This window comes from Mus caroli, chromosome 3 (assembly GCF_900094665.2).
Source record: "Mus caroli chromosome 3, CAROLI_EIJ_v1.1, whole genome shotgun sequence".
Classification (NCBI taxonomy): domain Eukaryota; kingdom Metazoa; phylum Chordata; class Mammalia; order Rodentia; family Muridae; genus Mus; species Mus caroli.
Window position 1 is genome coordinate 25108283 of NC_034572.1, and position 14700 is coordinate 25122982.

At 38.8% G+C, this 14700-nt stretch overlaps 1 protein-coding gene across 1 annotated transcript in view; it reads right to left on the minus strand.

Annotated features, from left to right (window-relative positions):
• Mecom (MDS1 and EVI1 complex locus) overlaps positions 1-14700 on the minus strand; it is a 555241-nt gene that overhangs the window by 102078 nt on the left and 438463 nt on the right. The gene's annotated exons all lie outside the window — the stretch shown is intronic.

A 14700-nucleotide genomic window follows, 5' to 3' on the forward strand; every position in this document is an offset into this window, starting at 1 on the left:
ATCTAGCTTTTGAAACAGTACCCTGAATTTAAAAATAAAAAATAAAAAAAGATGGAGACTGGAAAAATACAGACAAGGGTGTGGAACAAGAATATATTGAAGCAGTTCCCTGAGTAAGACGGTAATGGGGGAGGAACTTCAGCAGGTCGTTGCTTACAGTAAGCAGGATTCCCATATAGCTGGCCCACCACAAATTACTTTTTACCAAGAAAATGGAATGGAACAGGAGAACCGACATATCTGCTTTCTGTCAAAGCAAAGCATATGTGAGCCTAAAGTGGGAAGATGTTATTTAAGACTGTAGATCCTCAAGAACAACATTGCCCCCATGAGAGTGGCAGGGTCCCTGGTCCCTTGGCTTATCAGCTCCATACATAAGACATGCAGTGGTGATGTCCTCTGTGTCCAGTATTCACAGTGCTCATATAGTCATAGCCACACCTCGACAAGCTTCCTCTTCTTCCTCTTTCCCCTTACTAACTTACTGTCACAGATCTGACACAAGTTTTCACATAATTATCATAGTAGTGCAGGAATAGAAAAAGATTGCTACCAAAAGAAGATGTCCACTTAAACTGGGGTCGAGAACATTTAGAAAACCAATATAGGAACTGTAAGAGAGTCTCATTCACTTTCATAGAGGCTACTGCTCCCTCTTGATACCAAAAAATCTTTTTCCTTCTAAGTCATGGGTGATGTCAAGAGAACACTGTTGATACACTTAATGCTAGCTTACATTCTATTCTGATTTGGAAAGAAAGGAACAGGGTGAGATGGGAAGGGGAAAGTGGGCCAAGAATCACAGACAATGAGAGAGAGAAGGGGATAAGGAGGAGTGAACACAACAAAGGCCCACACATGTCTGAGCCTTGAAAGGTGCAAAGGACACAAAGACACAGAAACGTAAAAAGAAAGTCAAGCCTTGGAGAGACAGCTTTGAAGGGAAAGTGCTTGCCACACAACATCCACATGAAAGCCCAGTGTGGCACCCTATGCCTGTTACTTCAGTGGAACAGCAATAGACAGACAACTGGACTTCACTGGCCAACCAGCTTTGCCTATTTAGTGAACTCTAGGGTTAGTGAGAGACTGTATCAAAAAATAAGGGGAAAACTCACTTCTGGCATACACACACACACACACACACACACACACACACACACGACAGGATTCAGGTTCTGTGTAGCCTTTAATCTTGCTACACAATCTCAGAGTGATTACAGGTGGCTGTCCAGGAGGAAGAACAGCTTTGTAGAAGCCGGACATTTGTGATCTCTCCAAAGTACTTTGGACAGCTCAAAGAAGAGCCACAGATCTTGTGGCCTGTGACTCTGCATTGATGGGAACTCTGCCCTTTAGACTCTGACCATGTATGTGCTTCATTACAGACTCAATATCTTCCCTCAGAGAAGCCACCCAATCTCTTTGACCAACTCTGCATGTTAATTCCCAACAGCACCTCATATCTCCAGGTATTACATGTGGGTTTCTAGGTCCTCGATGAGGCTTAACGAAACCATTTTCTTGCTAAGTATGGAATTTAGTAACCAAAACACTGTAAGTTGAGAAATCTGTCATGGGCTCTCAAATCATTATGTGGCAAACACTGTGATGGAGTTGAGGCACTGCCCATATTTCCTGAAAAAATGGCAGTCCATCTTAAAGGCCCCACTCTGTTATGTCACAACTGTATTTGTATCCTGTAATGTGAATGTATTAGCCTCAAATTGTTTAGTCATAAATCATCATCAAAGAAATATGTTTATTTTTATTTTTAGTATTCATGACTTGCATGATGCTAGTACAACATATATTTAGTATTCCCGCACAATGAATCCATAACTTGGGGAGAAATAGCTTTATAGATCATTACAACCTATGTTGCTTTAACAGTTAATCACATTTTCACTAATAACATGACATAAGTCCTTTTACCTGAAGAGTGAAAAATGAATGGCGTTTGTGCTTGCACTAAAACGTCCTCTATTTGACCTCTACCAGGGTGAAGGGAAAGCCAGGATGATCAGCGCTCTCCCTACATCACCACCCATATTTCCATTCAGCCACCAGACTGTGCTTTCAGTTAAGGCTTGGCCAGTCTGCACATACCAAGAGGAGAAGAAACCCCCCACACCAAGGCTCTGTTGTATCTTTGAACCTGGGGTCTTGGAGTGATGTCTCGTGAGCCCAGCATCTTCTGGAGAATACCTCAGATAGCTGGCCCAACAAAGACAAATATTATGGCAGTGAAAAATAAATCTGCCATTTTTAACCTTTTCAGGGAAAGTAATCCACTTATTGGCTTTAGTTAAAGCGTCTTACCTTTCTTCCCCTTTTTGTTGTATCTGTGAGTAATTTCCCCAGTCACATTGTTTATAGGAAGTGAAGTTATTCGTAATCATGCCTTAAGAGTATGTACACAAACTGGACATCCTAAAAGACCACTATGTATTAAATTCCTGATTGTTTGACATAAATTCTCTCTCTCTCTTTCGGTCCGACAGGAATCTTCTCATTTATTTACGAATAGGTTAAGACCTTCGCCTGGTTTCTAGCTATGTCTCTAAGTGCTAACATATATTAAGTAAATGTGGACCCTCTTCTGCATAGGAAACAAATTAAGTTGGTTAAACATGGAGAAAGACTAAATGTAATCCATCTCTTGTCATGTTTATGGGATCTGAACTCATCTTACATGAATGTTCCAATTTGGTTGTTGAAGCAGATGGGCTGCTTATGATAAACCAGAACTACAGACATGAAGCATAATAATATAAATCATAAAGAAGATAAATAATGAGATTCTTTTAAAATAACTCTGGTTAAATATTTAGACAGCCATTTTTTAAGATTACTTGCACATAAAAATAGTACTCACATATCTAAGGAAGGAAAGAATGGTACTGAAGACTAATATAAATATAATCTAAATTTAGGTATGGAAGACTTAAGATATTTTAAAAATCTGGGTGAATTTTTAGGGTGCCAAATAATAAAATGGGAAGCCGTTCCTTGAGTCAACGTGTGAAGAGAGAGTACTTATTAATATCACTTTAAATAAGCCTTCTTCATTCCGAATGCATCAATTCAACTCCAGAGTGAAGTGGAAAGGCTTCTTTATTCCCATGAATTCTACGTGGCAAGGGATACTGAACATTGCTCTTGGTGAACGACTTACTGCGAATGACCCTGTTGTCCCTGTTTACCAGTCTGTGACCTCACACCACTTTGAGTATACAACATATTCTTAAAAACATTTGTAAAAACTTCTAAGTTAGCTTGCCTCTTGATTGGAGGGTCAGAAGAAAGTTTGGAGATATAACTTTCTTAAGGGTGATATGCTTAGATATGACTGCCCCCAAGGTAGGAATGTGTGTTTGGACTCCTAGACTATGCAAATTATCTTAATCAGCCAACATTCCAGCCAATGTTTAATTAAGGCTAGATATTTTAATTTGGGGGAAATTTGGCCTAGATATTTTTATTTACTAAGACATGAGCTTAGGTCCTCAGACTGTGGTCTAACATGGCTAGAAATAAAAGGGTAAGGGGAAAACTTATTAAAAATGATAAGTCAGACAATATCAAAAGGAGTCCCGGAGACATTCATATTAATCTACCCTGATTAGGGGGCTACTCCATCTTCACTTTCAACATGCATGTATCAAGTGACTTCTCATAAAATGGTTTCATCTGGTACACAATCAGACAGAGTCAACTGAGCCTGTTCCTGTTCCTGTTCGTGTTTACCATCACTACAGCTTCCTGGGAGGTATCAGTATTCCTCCTATCAGTAGATTAATTTAAAGTACTTTTCTATTATGTTTTATGAGTAGCATTTCCCATTTCTCCCTCCTTCCTTTCATTTCATTTCTCTATCATTAATAGAGCTCCTTCCTATTATGTTGCATGATCTCAAGTCAGACACGTGGTTAGGACAGGCTTTGGGGAGCTAATGCTCTGACAATGGATAGAGATGACTAAGAAAACACTGTCAGGAAGACTATGGAGAAGCATCTATCTGGACAAAAATAGGAAGAAGAGAGAGGACCCATGTAATGCTTCCCAGATCAAGCAAGTCCAACCCAAGACTTACTGAAGAGTAGAAAATGATCATATAAAGAACAGAATGGTAATAAAAGTTGGGGCTCAGATGAAGAAGACTGTTAACGTGGGATTCGTCTTGGCTGGGGAAGGGGGAGGTGGTAAGAGTGAAATCAGAGAGATTTTGAGAAAGTATACTAACTGGTTTTGTGTGCCAACTTGATACAAGCTGGAGTTATCACAGAGAAAGGGGCCTCCCTTGAGGAAATACCTCCATGAGATTCAGCTGTAAGGCATTTTCTCAATTAGTGATCAAGGTGAGAGGACCCATTGTAGGTGGTGCCATCCCTGGGCTGGTAGTCCTGGGTTCTATAAGAAAGCAGGCTGAAAAAGCCAGGGGAAGCAATCCAGTAAGCAGCCCCCCTCCATGGCCTCTGCATCAGTTCTTTCCTCCAAGTTCCTGCCCTGTGTGAGTTCCTGTCCTGACTTCGTTGGTGATGAACAGCAATGTGGAAGTGTAAGCTGAATAAACCCTTTCCTCCCCCACTTGCTTCTTGGTCATGATGTTTTGTGCAGGAATACAAACCCAAACTAAGACAGAAGGGAAGGGAGATCTCTTTGTCATGCAGTAAACAAAATGGAGCATAGTGGAAAACATTAACCTCTCACTTGTCTATGTTGAAGATAGGTTGAATCACTTAGAATGCCGAGGGTAAAGCCTGGGTTACAGTTACTGAACCAAGAACGTGACAAGTAAATTAATTCTACAAGGGCTGTTTCTATAGCATCAAACCATTTACAACTTTATTGAGTCTCTCTCTGGTCCCAGTAAAATATTTTACTTAGTGCACTGTCCAGGAATCTAACATCTTGAGCATAATTTTAATTTATTCTCTAGGAAGTATAAACATTTATACAATATAGTTTGATCATATCCATCCTGGACACCCTCCTTCAACTTCTCTCTGAAATTGCATTACCATATCTTCCTCCCAATCACATGTCTTTTTAAATTTTTAAATAATCCACAGGATTCAATTGGTGATGCATATAAGCAGTTTGGGTGTAGAGCCATCCAGTGGTAGATGGACAACCTCTAAGGGCCCATACTTGTAGAGAAAACGGACTCTCCCTAGGCTAGAAGGCTTCTCTATCACTGGATCCTCATGAATAGGACCTCACAAGTGCCTCTGCCACCATCCAGGCTGGGATTTTAGCTGGCTTGATCTTGTGTAAGCTGTGAGTTTATGCATTCAATGGCCCTTTTGTGCCCAGAAGACACTTTTTCAGTCGTCTTCTTCAAACTCTGGCCTTTATAATCTTTCTGCTCCCTTTCCTGGCATGATCCCTGAGGCTTGGTGACATACATTTTAAGATCCCATCCAGTGGTTCCAGACAATTAAGGACAGAACTGATAGCATGGCTCTGATTCTTCACCAGGAATGCAGGTGCTGGGATGTATCTGCTTGCTTGCTTGCTTGCTTATTTCTTTGAAAAGTTTTTATTTAAAATACAAAATTGAAATAGCACATCCTTTAGTTTTACTTATATTAAAATATGTTTCATAATCCAAGGCAGTCACACAGAACATAGCAGACATCATCTTATTCAAATATAACTCCCATTTAAAGTACACATATACAATCCTCCTCATTGAAAAAAAGTTATTTTCCAAAAGCTCAGGAATTTTAAATCAAATATTATCCCTTTTAAAACACACAACTCCAAAATCATGGTCAATTATTTCATTTTTTTTTTATCCTGTAACTAAACTGGTTAAAAATATTTTGGATGTGGCTGTTACTTATGAGTACTATTTTGTTTTGAAATGCTAATGGTCAAACTATCTCTGGCCATATTCACCTTGTATTATGTAAGATTAATCAATAGAGTATAGATAAACTGTCCAGAGACCAAAATTAATGGCATCCATTGAGTGACCAAACTGTCTACTCCAGTTGAAAGAGCATGTGTACTTGCACAGGTGCAAAGATGAGTTTTCTGAGAGACCTTCCCCGAACTGGTGCTTCCAGAGCCGATCATTATGTGAGCTGGAAAATAGTGCCACTTTTCTATCCAACAGTAAAAGTGGTATTCTCTTCATTAATTTTTATCATAGAAACATGTTAAATATTATGGCTCATAGATAAGCAAACAGACATAACTAATGGCTGAATGCATCCTGAAAACTGTCCTGTGCAATTAAATATTTAATCAGTACTCAGATGAGGGTGACAGGAGATGATATCAAAATGACAGACACAGAGAAGATGGAGGAGGGGAGGGGGAGGGAGAAGAGGAGAGGAAGGGGAGATGGAGGGAGAGAGACAGAGAGGGAGGGGGAGAGAGGGGGAAGGGGAAGAGGGGGAGAGGGTGAGAGAGAGAGAGAAAGAGAGAAAGAAAGAGAATATGAATATGAATATGAATCCATGTAGGGTAAAGGTAGAACGTCCATGAAATCCAAGGCAGATATTTAAATTACCATACTAGGTCAGAGCTCTACATCTAAACTGATCTTAGAAGTCCAACAGATAGGAACATTTCAAGAACTATGAAATTGGTTTCCTGGGATAAAGACATTCATATTTCACACAGCAGAGACTAAGGCTTTGATTAATTTTAAGCTCTATAGCTCAAACTGTTGAGCTAATCACTATGAAGCTACTAGAAGCACAATTCACAAAGATGTTGTTTTCGCTCCTATTTCTCAAGGTAAAACTAGTCCTCCACTCTGCACTGTGGGTGCATCTGGCACAGAGACTGTCCTGGCTCCCACAGTCATGCTGAAAGGAGCAGAAGAAATAGGCAAGGAGGGGGGGTCAGCTCTCTAGTTACTGTCCTGATAACCCCTTTCTGTGCTTTAAATCTTTCATTTTGACACTAAAACAAATGTTCTTATTTGAAATATTATGTAAACTAAAGAATTAGTTTAATGAGTTTTTATAATTATACAAAAGATAATTTTTGGTTTTGTTTTGTTTGGGGGATTTTTGTATTTTGTTTGTTTGTTTGGTTGGTTGGTTGGTTGGTTGGTTTTGTGAGACAGGGTTTCTCTGTGTAACCCTGGATGTCCTGAAAGTCACTCTGTAGACCAGGCTGGTTTCAAACTCACAAATTTGCCTGGCTCTGGCTCTGCCTCTCAAGTGCTGGGATTAAAGGCATTTGCCACCACTGCCCTGTACAAAAGATTTTTAATATCACATAAAATATCTGAAGAAGGACAACAGATGTAACCCAGGCTTCAGTATTTTCACAGACCTAGGTATGAAAAAGTAAACAATAAATAGTTAATGTAGTTATTAAGAATGAAAACCTAGAGTATCTTGAAATTTTGGACGATGGTTACTATTTCATAAAAAGTCTTAGAAATCAAAATTCATAACTGGCTGACTGTGGTGGCACAAAGCTTTAGTCTCAACACTCTGGAGGCAGAGGCAGGTGCACCTCTGTGAGTCTGAGGCTAGTCTGTTTCAGGTTACAAATATTTTGTCATTGTTTTAGAGAAAATAGACAGTCATCTATAGTTCAATAAGGCATCAGTCCATACGAATAGGCATAAAGGTATAGTGGGTATGCCTGAAAATTGGTCTACACTCTTTTGCCTATTTATGTGGACTGTTGTCTTTCTGGGTCATAGCAAAATACAGCCAGATTGTTTCAGGAGGTTCTGGAGATGTACTCTCGGCTTACATGTCTTATTTTTAATAATAATTACCACACTTTCTCTGTTTGAATGAACTGATCTTTGGCCATAAATGATAACACACTTAAAGTAAGCCACATAAACCTTGTAAAACGGATTTTTATATTTTAGCTATACTTCCCCATTGTCACTAGATCACTAGAATCAAATGAGGTCCTAACACAGAGGGGGAAATGAAGCTCTTCTGCTTACAGGTCAAAACTCAATGAAGCCTGAGCTGTGGTCCTGCATTTCCTTATAGGGCCAGGGGCCACTACTGGAAGAAGGCAAATCCGACCTCTGTGGAATGTAAGGTATGGTCTAAACACAAACCTGCCACATACACTGTGTATTTTCTCCATGAGACTATTCTCAGAGTTAACTGGCTTTAGAGGATCTGAAGGAACAGCGTGCAATTTTATCAGGAAAAAAGGCTGAAGCCTGAAAAGCAACAGCTTTGAAACAGATAGGTGTGAAAATACAAAAAGTAAAAAAAAAAAATAAACAAACAAATAAAAAACCCAACTAAGCTCACAGTCATTTCTCATCTGTCTGTGAGATAACTTTCATTAATGCCAATTAATTCTTTGCTTGGGCCTGTGTGACTTTATAACCTTCTACTTAGGAGAAATCAATTGTATGAGTTCAGCTAAGAATGAACCACCATAATAGATGTTTCCACTCTTGCCTTTACTTTGCTCTGATAGCCCTTAAGGTGGTCAGAAGTAAAAGCTAAAGATGCATTGTAGCCTGGGGGATGATTGAATGAAAAAAATGGGGGATGGGAGCAGAACCTACTTAGATAGACCAATTTCCCACCACCGTGAGCCAGAGCAATTGATTGATGAATCCTTGCTCCGTCAAGAGGCAGCCTTCAGATTTCATCGCATAAATACTCATTCAACTCAAATTCTGCTTGACAAGTCTCAGACAGCTTTGTTCTGTCACAGATATCATTGGAAGGAAAACGCACCATTAATCATCCTTAATTAACTTTACCGCAGTCTACTGAGACCAATGTGCTATCGGGCTGAGCCCTCAACTTAACAAGGATTCTGTAATTATCGAATAGAAGACGGTTTCTCCAGTTCCCTCCTTTCTAGTGTTACTAACTCCAGAAACCCATCGTGAGTGGCGCTCACAGGACGCCGTGGCCATTGATGATATGAGATAGCTTATCAGTGGGCACATTCTTCTCTAACAAAAACATAATTTTAAATATGACTGAGCAGCATGAGATGGCATTTTATATTTATACCCCCTTGGTGTTCATGAGTTCTAATATTTCCTTCCTGATTCTCAGATATCATGTGTCCTGAGATAACATTTTCTAAGTAAAGGGGAAAAAAAAGACATGAAAAACGACTAAAATAAAGCCTTGGTTTGAAACACGGCCTTATTTGAAGCACAAAGCAGCTTTGATGAGTCAGCAAGTGCACACACATGCACAGGTGAGTGTGAGAAGATGCACATCTCTCACATTAGAAAATGACTTACAGGTCTTAGGAAACAACAGCACAAAGCAGGATTGTTTCCATTTTTCCTTAGCACCAGTTAAATCCATTTGTTGTAAAGGTTTGATAACCAGGGCTATGATTCAGCAATAACAACAAATAACCCACAGGTTTTGATTTGCTTGGAGAATGGTGAGTGGCCAACATATCCCAGGAGACATCATGTGGGGGCATGCTAGGCTTCCAGAAAGGCTTCTTGTAGATGCTTTGCATATCAGCCACTCTCTAAATGAGAATACACCAATGAGATCAGTGACTATTCCACATTATATGCCCAGTTGATCCGTTTCAGTTTATGAGAAGTGTTTATCTATATGAACAAGAGGAGAACTTTCTGTGGGGGAACTAAGAATGCTAATTCAGGGTTTTTATCCGTAAGCTACAGGTGAAGGATTCCTTTACATGACTAACCCATTGGTAAATGTTCTGACATGGCACAGCACGGCAGACACAATATTTTGCACTCCCAAAAGAGAAATAACAATATAATATTCCATCAGGATTTACTCTAATATTCATAATATATAGTATTCATTTGATAGGGTCCTGTAATTGGAGGAAGACAGGGCTGGTGGTAAAACCCACTTTGGTGATTCATGCTTTCTGAAATAAATGCCAAACTATGGTTATATACAAAACTATATAAAGGGCAGGTTCCACAGGAATCCTAAAGCGTAGAGTTTATTCACCAATATTAGACTAGATTTTGAGAACTAGATGTAAATGCCTAAGCATGGAATTTGATTCCTTAACAATGATGTCCACAACTTAAGTTTCCTAACCAAAAAACCAAAAAACCAAAAAAACAAACAAACAAAAAAAACCAATGTATATCAAGCTCAATAGGCTTCAGGTCATCATCATTAAGGTGGCTCTGGGTGTCATATGTACAAGGTTTACTTTGTGGGAAAACAGTACAATCTTCATATGAGGTATATTTATTTCACATTGCCTTCTGGCCAATAAGTAGAAATTCTATCCTAATATACTTGTATTTTAAAATATGATTATTATTAAATCATTTATAATAAGCTTCTCAAAAAACCCAAACAAACAAACAAACAAACAAAGGGAAACAAACCTCCTTTCTCTTGCCTTGGTGCCCAGAACTTCTTCCATGGGGTTATGGTTGTGACTTCTTTATTTTTCTTCCTCATTTCTTCCTCTAATTTTTTTCTGGGGCACCACGGGCTTTGTGTTTTGTGTGCTTTATTATTCTTTTCTTTCATTTCTTCTTTGTCCTTCCTTCCCTCATTACCACCCTCCCACCTGCTCTCCTTCCTTCCTTATTTCTTTCTCTCCTTTCTTCCTTTTCTCCCTTCCACCTTCTCTCTCTTCCTCCTTCCCTCCATCTTTCTTTCCTTCCTTTCTTCCTTCCTTCTTTCACTCTCTCCTGCCTTCCTTCCCTCCTCCTTCTCTCCTTCCTTCCTGTCTGCCTTCTTGTTCGCCTTCTCTCACAATTCTTTCCTTTCCACCTTTCTGTCTTATTTCTCTTTCCTGTCTGATCTCCTTTCTAATCCCTCTTCTTCCTGTTACTTTTAAATCACCTATCAACTTTCTGTACAATAGGAACAGAAAGGCACACACATTAGATCTGGGCAATGCAACAGAAAAGACAGGCAATAAGAATGCTAGAGTGACAAATTATTGGTCAATAATTTATTTTTAAAAATATAGACAAGAAAGTCCTCCCAGTGATGTAACAACCACGTGGGAGATCCATTTAACAAACAAGAAACTTCTAACTGGGGAATGTGGAAAGGAATGGGATTCAAAACGCAGAGGGGAGTTCATGTCATCACTCATTCATTGGACAATTGTTGACAATATGCTTGGGTCTCATACACCTACCACGCCACCTGCACTGGCCATTCATTTATTGCCTAAAACTTTGTTATCTAGGAACACGTTGAACATACTTGTGATATACAAATGAAATATATCTGTACTAGAAATTAATTTCAGAAACAATGATGAAGTAGGGTACCACTTATTGGGAGTTATATGCCTCTTCTCTTACCCCTTCTATTTCTGTCCTATCTGGACCTGAGTGGATTTCCAGTTTTGTGTGACTTCTTTATTTGATAAGCAGTGAGAGTTGGCATGAATTATAGTAGATGCAAGAAGAGAATACACCTTTCTTATACAAATCATTGGGATGCATTTAGGAATTGGTCCCTAAAGACTTTGTGCATGCCACTCATAACCCATAATCTGAACCAGTTCTAGGAGAAAATCAATGTGTTTCTCTTCTCACCCCCACAGGGTTTTGCCAAGCTGGGATTTGCCTCGTGGTCATTTCAAGAAGCATATATGATATGATATGAGTTCATGTTTGCAACAGTCAGCTGGAGAGCAACAGAAAAATGTATGTTTTGACTATCTGCATGAAGCATGTTGCTATTCCCCAGTCAGGAAATATATAGCCTTACTTATGCTGTTCAAGATATTTAATATCAAACCTCACTAAACTATTTTCTTTTGAGGAATTAAATGGAGCCATATAGATTCCTGCAAGATGGAGTAAGAATTGGAGGGAAGGGCTGTGAATGTTCTTACACATTTCAAAGGTCACAATCGGCATTAATTATGTTTAACAAGTGTCCCACTTAGCCACATACAAACTTAAATCAGTTTGGGTCTGACTGATTCAAAGCTATTTGTTGGTCCCCTGCCCTGCTGCCGTAATTGCTTAGGACGGACTCTGCACGGGTCAAAAGAATAGACTCTGCTCATACTATTTCTGCTAATAACTGTTCTTATATAAAAAAATTGAGGACTGATGTTTCAAAGTCACTTTTCTTTGCTTCAATCATATGTAATTTCAAATTGTATGTGAGATGTCTCGGAATTTACTTTTAATTTAATTACATTTTAGTAACATAATAATAATAGAAGACACAGTAGGAGGGTTTCTTTAAAAAAAAGAGAGAGAGAAAGAAAGAAATTAAGAAAAGCATGGAGTACTTGGCAGTTAACAGAGTTCTAATGAATGCAACTGGATGTGAGTATTTTGAAGAAAAAAGATATAAGGGACACAATGCCCAGGGAGAGAGGAGAAAAATCTCTTCCATCAAGTTCATGGGATGAGACAGGTATGTTGGCAATTAGGTCTTCAGAACTCGAATTTTATACTAACAACTGAAACTCTTGCTATACAGGAGCCTTCCCCCACGATACTGAAGGCCATTTGCTATGGTCTGGACCTTCTGTTGAAAATAATGTTTTGAAACATTACTCTGCCCCACGACAGGCCTCCCACACATCAAGTGCAGGCCTTACTGCAGGCCATCCACCTTGTGGATGAAGTGTGTCTTCTTTGCTATCGACTATCTTTGCTCGGTAGGTAATTTTTTTTTTCTCCAGACTCCCTTATCTAACTTTGCACCTCCCACAAGCTGTCTCCGCTCATCGCTCTCAATATGCATTTACCCCTTGGGCTGTAGATAATGAAATCTTGATGAATCTGTACATCTGCTCAAAGTTTATTCAGCTACGTGTACATCTTTCAAGCGTGATCTACAGCGGCTTTATCTCCCACACCTTAGATGACAGAGAGCAAATTGACTTAATGCACTTTGCTCTCACCAAATGTTGATATTATTCAATAAGTGTATTTCACTGTGACTATCAACTGTCATTTTGAGCAGGATGTATGTATGTGTAGGCAAAATAAGGCGCCCAAAACCAAACCAAAACAAAAACAAACAAACTCACCCGACTTCTACAATGGCAATCAATCCCTAAATTAGTTATTTTCATATCTGGTCCAAATATCATATTGATTGAGCCAAAATAATGTGAAAGTGAAGAGATGTATTAGTATTCATTAGCATCCATACCTCCAAAGGTCAGATTCCTCTTAGATTAAAGGAATTTTTTTTGTTTGTTTCCTTTTTTGTTGTTGTTGTTCTGTTTTATTTTAAGTAACTACCTATAAACCCTGCACACCCTGAGCTGAGAGTCAGGTGAGGCTCATGGTTAAGAAGCACAGACTTGCAATTGAGTTTTATATGATGATTCGGTCAAGATCTCCTTATACATTTCCATAATAAATATTTTATAGTGCATATATAGTACAATCATTTGATCTACACCTCATGTTCATTATGTTTAAGCCTGGATGTGTTCCACTTTTTCCTGTTTCAAAAACACCAGCTTGGCTACATAGTCTTGAATTTCCAGTCACACCTGAGGAAGAATAAACTTTACATATGGGGGAAAAAAAGACATTTCATAGAAAATCTTTCTGGCTTCAGTATCTTATTCTCTCCTAAATCTAAAGCCAAATGTTTAGTTTCCTAATATTTTTCCTGCCTACTGGCTATTTCTTTCCTTCTTCCATGGAGCTGATCTCAGCTTGGCTCTTGTGTATTCCCCCAGTAAGGGTTGTTTATTTACATTGGCAGTCCTTTCTGGGCTCCCTGGAGACTCTTGTTTCCAGGGGCATGTGGGGCTGCTAAGCTTTATTGTTGACAAGTGGTAGGTGGGATCCAAGCTTTTGTGGTTAAATTGTTTATTGATAATTACCTGTTAATTACCCTACTGCCTGACTCCTGTAATTTACTATAACCATTACATTCCTTCTTCTTGAAAACCCTTTACACACACACACACACACACACACACACACACACACACTATATTTCTGTACCACCTTTAAAAATGGTTCAATTCTTAATTAAAACCATTTAGAATTAGAACATTTCCCCATCATCTAATATCTGGGTTGATGAAAAAGCAAACCAGTATTGTAATTATACCTGTGCCTCGTAATTGATTTGTAGCTGCTCAGTATGATTTTGGATGGCAATCACCTAATTAGGTGTCATATAGTATTCTTGGCTCGTTACTGTTGATTTTACTGTAGAGCATTTTACTTCATCATGTTGGGCAGCAATTTTGTTCTAAATCAAAGGCTTGAGACAAAATAAATGAAATTCCATATTATTTGTTAAAATATGTAGCTTTTTAATAGTAAGATGCCAGCAGCCAAATTCCATTCTAACATGGCCACAGAGGATTGTATATTTAAAAGACAGTTGTCCTGTCTAGAGTCTAAGCAGAACTCTCGAAGATTACCTCAATGCCCAGGGCATATATAATTGGCTGCCTCAGTTTCCAAATGTCTCAAGAAATTCTATCTAATTTTTGTTCCAGAAAGCTTTCAATACTAAGAACATCTGGTAAAATATCTCACTGTTAGGAAAATGTATGGTTAATAATTAAGTCCAACTTTATAGGAATCAGAATTAACTCTGCCAAGCCGGGAGATGGATTTATTGGGTGTCTATAGTAGAAATGTATTGCACAATGAACTGCAAAGAGCGATCAAATACAGCTCTAAAATCGCAAATCAAGAACTCTGTGGCTACACCATCATCCTGCTGCCATTTTCCACTAGCCACCTCTGCTTTCCCACCTGTAACCATTTCCCCAGGCCAGGTTTTTTTTTTTTTC